This window comes from Symphalangus syndactylus, chromosome X, assembly GCF_028878055.3.
Source record: "Symphalangus syndactylus isolate Jambi chromosome X, NHGRI_mSymSyn1-v2.1_pri, whole genome shotgun sequence".
NCBI classification, from domain to species: Eukaryota; Metazoa; Chordata; class Mammalia; order Primates; family Hylobatidae; genus Symphalangus; species Symphalangus syndactylus.
The window spans coordinates 28,415,979-28,425,563 of NC_072447.2; positions in this window are offsets into that span (position 1 = coordinate 28,415,979).

Sequence of the window (9,585 nt, forward strand, 5' to 3'; positions counted from 1 at the left end):
AATTTTCTGAGCTTTTATGCTCTGCTTCCCTTTTAAACATAACTTACAATGCCAAACCATATCTTTGGAATGAATAAAACTGAAGGCTTTTAAGAGCACCCAAGCCACTTCTTGAAGGCTTTGCTGTTTAGGAATTTTTTTTGCCAGATATCCTAAATCATGTCTCTCAAGTTCAAAGTTCCACAGATCTCTAGGGCAGAGACAAAATGCCACCAGTCTCTTTGCTAAAGCATAGCAAGAATCACCTTTTCTCCAGTTCCCAAGAAGTTCATCATCTCCACCTGAGATCACCTCAGTCTGGACTTCATTCCACAAGTCTCTAGGAAGCTCCAAACTTTCCCACATCTTCTTGTTTTCTTCTGAGCCCTCCAAACAGAATCCTCTGTGTGTTACTCAGTTCCAAAGTCGCTTCCATATTTTTGGGTGTCTTAATAGCCACACCCTACTCTACCAGTACCAATTTACTGTATTAGTCAATTTTCATACTGCTATGAAGAAATACCTGAGACTGGATAATTTATAAAGAAAAAGACATTTAATGGATTCACAGTTATGCATGTCTGGGGAGGCCTCACAATTGGGGCAGAAGGTGAAGAAAGAGCAAAGGCATGTCTTACATGGTGGCAGGCAAGAGAGCGTGTGCAGGGAAACTGCCCTTTTTATAAAACCATCAGATCTCATGAGACTTATTCACTATCACGAGAACAGCATGGGAAAAACCTGCCCCCATGATTCAATACCTCCCACTGGAGGTTTTAAATCCCCATGACACGTGGGAATTATAGGAACTACAATTCAAAATGAAATTTGGGTGGGGACACAGTCAAACCATATCAGTGTCTTATGATAACAATTATTTATTACTTCCCATAAACTTATGGGTCAGCTGAGAGATTCTGCTGATATGGGCCAGACTCATCCAATCTCCGTTAGACTAGCCCATATACCTTTACTCAGTTGGCAGGCCAGTTGGGGTCTAGCTGGTCTAGCATGGTCTAGCATGGCCTCATTAAGCATGATATGGCTGTCCTCCACATGGTCTCTCATCCTGTAATAGGTAGGCCCTGGCTTATTTTCATGGTGGTGATAGAGTTCAAAGAAGGAGAGTGGAAGCGTGGAAAATCTCTTGATGCCTAAGCATGGAACTGACATAGGATCACTTCTGTAGCATTCTATAGGCCAAAGCAAATCAGAAAATCAGCCCAGGACCAAGGAATTGGAAAAAGACCCCACTGCTTTATGAAAGGAAATACAAATTCACATTGTAAAGGCATGGATACATAAATAGATGGAGAACTGGGACCTTTTGCAATCAGTTTACCATACCATCTCTTATATTCTTTTTGTATAGAATATCTGTACCCCAACCCTTTTTTTTAATAATTGATAATCACCCTTCTGGCCTCAATTTAGATGTTACTTCTGGGCAATCTTAGACTCATCTTGATATCTCCCCTTTGACTCTCTTCATTATAGCACATACATTAAATACCTGACTACTTATCTTATTCTTCGATTCAAACAGGTCCTTGAAGACAGAGACTATGTCTTATTTGGCTATCTCCTAGAACAGTACCTGGCAACAACAGAGGCTCTTTTAAGGAAATTTAAATTTAAAATTCATAATAAAAATCGATCAAGCAGGGGCTCAGTAAGTAAGCATAAATCTAAAATGCACAATAAAATCAATCAATATCAATATATACTTCCCCTGTCACTTAAATCTCTGATTAAGGATAAAACAGCAGCAAATATCTCCACCAACTCTCTTTTCTCTGTATGTTTTCCTCTCTTTTTTCTTCAGTAGAATCAAGGGAGAAAGATTTGAACTTTACTGTGTGATTCTATTCATATAGGCTGGTCATAACAATGTAAATACAAGAATAATGGGCACAAATCTACCTTATTTTCTTAGTGGGGCAGAAGTATTTATTTCAAGCTCCTTTTTTACTGCACTGTTCTCTACTCATCACCTATCTCATAAGAAGCATCTCATGGCTTTATCTATAAATTACTTTTTCCCAGGGCCCAGTAATTTTCATTACTAGTCTCATGTCTTCTACAAATCCTCAATGTCTCATGACGGAGCTGAATTTGGTATTCATGGTACAGTCTCTAGAGCAGTAAGGCACAAGATGACTCCAACTTCCTTCACTCGACTGGCTTCCTTTCTGCCATCTTATCACATTTATTTCCAAGATATTATTGACTTTTCTTAATCTCCTCTCTCATGTTTTAATTTACTTTACTCTTGCTTGCCATAGCTGCTTCCTTAACCACATCACACCTCACTCCATACAGATTCTTATCTTTCACTATTTTCTGCTGTTAGGACATGGAAATTGACAATGTTCTAGTCATATTTCTTTTGCTTTTCCATCCGCATTTTTTTGTCTTGCAAATTATCATTATTTTAATTATTGGATTCAATAGGAGATGCTAATCTCCCATCCCCATATAATTCATTTTAATAGCAAGTTGTGATGACATGGTCACTTTTCTCTTTCACGTCTTTAAGCCCATCATTAAACCCTTTAAATCCAAGGCCAAACCCATGATATTAACCTTTAAGGTGAATATCATCCTTTCCCAATATGTACCCACTTCTGTGGTTTCTATCATTGTCATTGTAACACATTTTCTTGACCTTTTTCAAACTTCCCCTGAAGTTAGGTAGCATTTATTACAAAAGAGGGGATTGGTAATGAGGATAAGCCATACAAAAAATATTTCTTGGAGATTCCTTATGAAGAACATTAGAGTTAGGCAACTAGGGCTGTGATTCAGCAAGATAACCCTTGGTTTCTCAAAGTGACAAGCTCTAAATGAACCCCATTTGCCAGCCAGTAGCAGATTCAGTATGCATAAGTCATGACGAAGTAACCCTATTTACATTTTTGACAGGTCTCTGAGTCCAGGACTTCAGTGAGACATTTACAAAGCTTTTGGGGTAGCCTTGTGAACCATGTATGAGGAAGAATGTGGATGGAATGATCTTATGGCCGCATGAATATGTGGATGGCTAATCATTACTACACAAAGAACCTTGATTAATAGGGCTAACAAACTTTATATATAAAGGACCAGGTAGTAAATATTTTAGGCTTTGTGGGTAGAACTACTCAAGTCTGCCATTATAACCCAAAAGCAGCCATAGACAATATATATAGGAATGAATTTAACAGTGTTCTAATAAAATTTTATTTACAAAAATAGGCAGTGGGCTGGATTTGGCCCATGGGCCATAGTTTGTTGACCTTTGTCTTAGGGTCTAAGCTACCAGGGGGTATGGCTATCTCATGCAAGTTTTAGTCACCCATACAGCATGCAAATTCAAAACCTCCAAACTGCAACTTCATTGTTGTCTTTAATATCTGGAACCCACTGCACTGTGTTAGTGTTCACAACTGCTGACACACCTGTGTTCACATGCAGAAACTAAATCACCATGGAGAAGTTCTTATATTCTATAATATATTTCTTATATTCTAACTAGTATCATATATCCTCAGAGAGAAAAGAAACATTGAGTCCTTTTACTATGGAAATCAGTGCAGATTAAGAATTAATGTACACATAGATGAGCTCATAAAAACATAAGAAAATAGCAGTTAATTAGAAATTAATGCTAAAATGCTAAAATTCTTAGATTGAAGCAACTACATCACACTTGAATTGTTAATATAGCAATTAAGTTGGCCGCCTATGAAGTACTTATTAATAAATACCTCATGAAGACTTCTGTTAAAGGAGAGTACAGCAGGTTTGTTAAATCTAAGTTTATATGGTCTTGAAAAATGTACTCAATGTTTTCTTTTTGGAAGCTTTAGTCATGGTGGCTTCTTGAAAGAATTCTTGCTACAGATTAATTTATTTTTTATTTTTTATTTATTTTTTATTTTTTTACCCTTTACCCAGTTTTTGCCAATGGTAACACCTTGTGAAACTATAGAATGACAGCACTCCCAGGATATCGGCATTGGTATTACAAGATGCAGAATATGTAAATCAACACAACGATCAGTCATGTTGCTCTTTCTAGCCACACACACTTCCCTCCCACCTCCACACCCTCGTCAACTTCTGGAAATCACTAATTTGTTCTTCGTTTGTTATTTTTTAAAGAATGTTACACATATGGAATTGTACAGCATATAACTTTCGATGGTTAGCTTTTTTTGACAGCATAATTCTCCAGCGGTTCCTCTGGGTTGTTTTCCTAAATTATAAATTTTTGTATACATATGTAACAAACCTGCACATTGTTCACAGGTACCCTAGAACTTGAAGTGTAATAAAAAATAATAATAATAAAAAGATTAATTTCAAATATGTTTTCTGAAACTAAGGCTCAATACGAAAAGATTCTCAAAATGTAGTTTGAGGAATAGCAGCATCAACATTATCAGGGAACTTGTTAGAAATGTCAGTTCTTAAGCTTCATTCTAGAATTACTGAATCAGACACACTGAATCAGACACCCTAAGGTGAGGCCCAGAAATCTGTGTTTTAACAGCTTTTCCAGTTATTCTGATACAGCTCAAGTTTGAGAACAACTGATTTACAACACTGAGGATTAATTGCAAGCAGGGTTCAGCTGTGTGTGTCCTAGATTGTGTGCATGGAATCTGCACATTGGAATTATTTGGGGTGATTCATAAATACTGATGCCTGTATCCCATTCCAGAGACTTTGATTTAATTGTTCATGGGTTTGGCCTGGGATTTAAAATGTCTAGAAATTTCGCAGGTGATTCTAGCCTGCAGACACATTTAGTAAACACTGCAGTAGAGGAAGCCATACTCCAACCAAAACATGGTAGAAAAACCCTATGTTTGATGATATAGGAATGAACGTCTGCTTCTTAGTTCCCTTTCAGGTTATGTTTAGCTCTATTTTGGTCGAAAAGTGGCTTATTTGTTGTGTTTGCCTTGGTAAAAATCTTAAGGTCTTAATAGTAACAGCTTAGATGTGCTCTTTGTGATATTGAAGAGTGATACATAATTGTATGGGTACGTGTAATGTTTTGGCTACATTAAACGTAGATTCTTTACACACACACACACACACACACACACACAACTTATCTGTTGTGCTGAAAGCCCACAGTGGCATGTGCACCATGCTGTTTGCATTAGTAGATGAAATCCTATAGATGTAAAGATGGTCCATTCTATATATTGAAAGATAAGGTTATGAAATGAAAAATAAAGAACAAAATGATAAACAAACACATCAACATCCTAAAGGATTTTGAAACTATACTAAAACAACTTGGGTCAAAGAACAAATAAAATCAGCAACTGTAGAACATCTAAAAATAATGATAATGCAAATTATCTACATGGGATATGGATATTGTTTCCAGATGATGTCATTTATTAAACCAACAAAAATAAAATTATCAAGTTTAGCAGTTAACTTAGGAAGTAAATAACAAGAAATATAAGCCCAAGGAAAGCAGAATATATTACTTAAATAAAAAGACATGAATAAATAAAAATTCAGAAAAAATGTGTTTTCTTTAAACATTAGGAAAATATAGAAGAACCCCTAACTAGTCTAGTTATGAAAAAGATAAATCTCAGCCAACAAAATTAGGAATAATATAAGACCATCATATATACGGAGGAAATAGAAAAGAATTATAAAAATACTCTACATACTTCTATGGTAGCAATTTTTAAAACTTGAATAAAGTGAAAGGATTTCTAGGAATACATATTTAAAAATATATCCAAAAAGAAGCAGAAAACTTAAATAGACCAATAACTATAGAAGAAAAAAACGCTTTACAGGTACATTTTTCCAAGTCTTTAAATTTCAGATCTTCCTAAACAATTAAGACAGTTCCAGGGAATAGAGAAAAAAAGGAACTTTTGTTTTTGTTTTTTGTTCTGTTTTGTTTGTTTGTTTGTTTTTTATTATACTTTAAGTTCTAGGGTACATGTGCACAACATGCACGTTTGTTACATAGGTATACAGGTGCCATGTTGGTTTGTTGCACCCATCAACTCGTCATTTACATTAGGTATTTCTCCTAATGCTATCCCTCCCCCAGCCCCCCACCCCCTGACAGGCCCCGGTGTGTGATGTTCCCCACCCCATGTCCAAGTGTTCTCATTAGGAACATTTTATATTTTTTACAAAGTCAGAAGCTAGAGTAATGCTGACAAGCATACCTGACTTTCGGAAAGACTTTCATTGACTGGGATGAGAAAGCAAAAGGGAGAGGAATGAGAGAGGGAGACAAACCGATGATTTCACAAGGACTTCACAAAATTGATCTTAGGAAAGGTAAATTTTATTGGCTGAAATGTGAGGCCAGGAAACATCCTTGAGCCTTCTGGAGCTTTCCATTATCCAGGGATGAATGACCTCAAAGAATTATTTCCCTGATTCTAAATCTCCATTGACTATATGTTTTAGCCCATTCTGCACTACTATAACAGAATACCCGAGAGTGGATAATTTATAATCAATAGTAATTTGTTTGGCTCGTGGTTGTAGAGGTTGGGAAGGCCAACATACTGAGGAAATGCATCTGATGAGGGCCTTCTTGCTGATCCATAACATGGTGGAAGGTATATAACACATGCATGAGAGAGAGAGAGAGAGAGAAGAAGAAGGGAAGAGAAGAGAAGGGAAGGGAAATGGGGGGGTGAACTTATCCTTTTATCAGGAACGCACTCCTGTGATAATGGTACTAGTTCATTCATGATGGTAGAGCCCTCATGACCTGATCGCCTCTTAAAGATCCCACCTCTCAACACTGTTGCCAACACATAAACTTTGGGAGACACATCAAAACCATCATACTATATAACTATCAATTTAACTATACATAGTATAAAAGTAAATCAAACTATATTTAATGTGCCTAAAACAAAAAACACACATTCATATACTTATGTGTAATTTTCTTTTCAGTATCACAAGATTGTGTCAAGCCTTTTTCACACTGCAGAGTCAAAAAATTCCTGGGACTCACTGTCATGGGTGATGGGCTGCATTTCAAAATTTGAGCTGCTGAACCTGACTTCTCCACTAGCTTTAAGATGACAGTACATTAGGAGGAATATCTAAGAAAACCAGGGCTGTACCTGTATTTTTTATTTGGTAAACCATGGTAATATGGTTTGGCTGTGTCCCCACTCCAACCTCATCTTGAATTCCCACGTGTTGTGGGAGGGACCCGGTGGGATGTGATTGAATCGTGGGAGCAGGTCTTTCCTGTGCTGTTCTTGTGATAGTGAATAGGTCTCATGAGATCTGATGGCTTTAGAAAGGGGAGTTTCCCTGCACAAGCTCTCTTTGCCTGCTGCCATCCACGTAAGATGTGACTTGCTCCTCCTTGCTTTCTGCCATGATTGTGAGGCCCCCCCAGCCATGTGGAACTGTAAATCCAATAAACCTATTTCTTTTGTAAATTGCCCAGTCTTGGGTACCTCAGCCATAAGTCATGTTGATAGTCTATACTCTTGATATGATGTAATGGGAATGGCATCTCTGTGGTATTCCTCCCCAAAACTCATAACCCTTGTCTAATCATGAGCATGAACATGGACTAATACACCTAGTTTGATTTTTTGATCAAATCACGTATTGCTGGAAGAGATTCATCTTCCCTTGAAAGTCAGCCAGAATCTTCGGACCAATGGCTCTTTGGTGCCTGGGTAATAGTCCCTTGTCATATGTGTGTTAACCACACCAACCAGTCCTGGATTTCAGAATCTTCTGGCCTTTTCCAAGATATCTGATTTATACTGCCTTTGATTGCATGTCTTGATATTTCACCAGAAATCTTATATTTGAACAATAACTTCTTTTTCCAATGAAGAATAAGAGTAGAATATTTTTAAAAACCATTTTAAAAGACAATTGCCAAAATCTTGGTTTGTATTACCATTCAAAAAGGAACTAGGGCTCCTTGGTGAAATGATTGATTCTAGGCCTGTGGCTATAAGTATACAAGGCATGCCTGGAGCATCTTGTAGTGACAGAAAGGAAGAAAATGCTCAAAACAATTAAAAAAACCCACAACTATTGGAGTATGTCAAGGGACATAACAGTCAACTGAACCCCCCCCCCCCCCACCCAGTGGACAAAGCTGGAAAATTTGAGCAATAAAATAAAGTAGTATAGGAGTATAACCCGGTATATAATATAAATATCCATGAGTCTATATATATATATATATATATAAATGATTAAATAATGATTTAATGACATAGAGAAGAGACAAATCTACTGTGCTGACAAATTTCAAATAATTTATGTAGATACTCTTCCCTCATGGAGGTGGAGCATTACTCCCCACTTTTGATGTGTGGGATGTGCATAGTGACTTCGTTTCAAAGAGTACAGTACAAAAATGGGGGAGAAAGAGTAACTTTATAGTGGAGACATCTGACAAACACTACCTCAGTCAGGTAATTAAGGTTAACCTCAGCCATAAGTCATGTTGATAGCCCGTACTCTTGATATGATGTGATGAGAATGGCATCTCTGTGGTATGCCTTCCCAAAACTCATAACGCTTGTCTAATCATGAGACAAACATCAGACAAATTCCGATAGAGGGTCATTCTACAAATAGCTGACCAGTCTTCCTTAAAACTGTCAAGATCATCAAAAACAATGAAAATCTGAGAAACTGTCAAAATCAAGAGGAATCTAAAAATATATGACAACTAAATATAATGTGGTATTCTGGATGGGATTCTGGAAAAGAAAAAAGAACATTAGGAAAACTAAGAAAATATAAATAAAATATTAACTTTAGTAATAATAATATATCAATATTCATTAATTAATTGTGACAAATATACCAAACCACTGCCAGATATTATTAATAGGGGAAACTTGGTCTGGAGTAGATAGAAACTTTGTATTATATTTACAACTTTTCTATAAATATAAAATAATTTTAAAACAAAAAGTTTAAAAGAAATAAAAGATAAGAAAGTAAACATAAAATGTAATTGTGGGTAGCACTTTTAAAGCAAATATCTCAATGAAGGTGGCAATCAGATAAATAGATTTCTTTAATACATATCTACATTTAAATAGTAAGACAATAACAACTCAGTATTTTTTCTCTCTTCTAATATAAATTTTTAAAATGCATATTTCAGAAATATTAAAATCTGAAAAAGTCTAGTTAGAGTATCAGATAATTGATTTATTTTTAGCACTTATGTTGAATTATAGTTTATGATAGAAAAACATCTATTTATATTGTCTCCAAAGCTGTGACTTCCTCAAGAGTAGAAATTAGTCTTATTTGTCTGTCTTCGCAACACCCAGAAACAAAGGTGCTTGACTGTGTTTGAAGTACAGTATGTGTGGTTGAATGCATGTTGAAATTAATTCATTGACTGATTAAGCATTCAACTCTGTCAACCAGGGTGATTACAAAAATGGAGAGGGAGCAGTAAAGGGAATAAACACACAAACTCACAAACACACAGCAGAAATTCTGCCTCAGCCAGCTATTTTCTCAGAGCCCTTTATTCATGTAAGTGGTTTTAGCTAGGTCTTATAGGTGTGTTGTTTAAGTTGAAGCATCCTGATGTCAAATTGA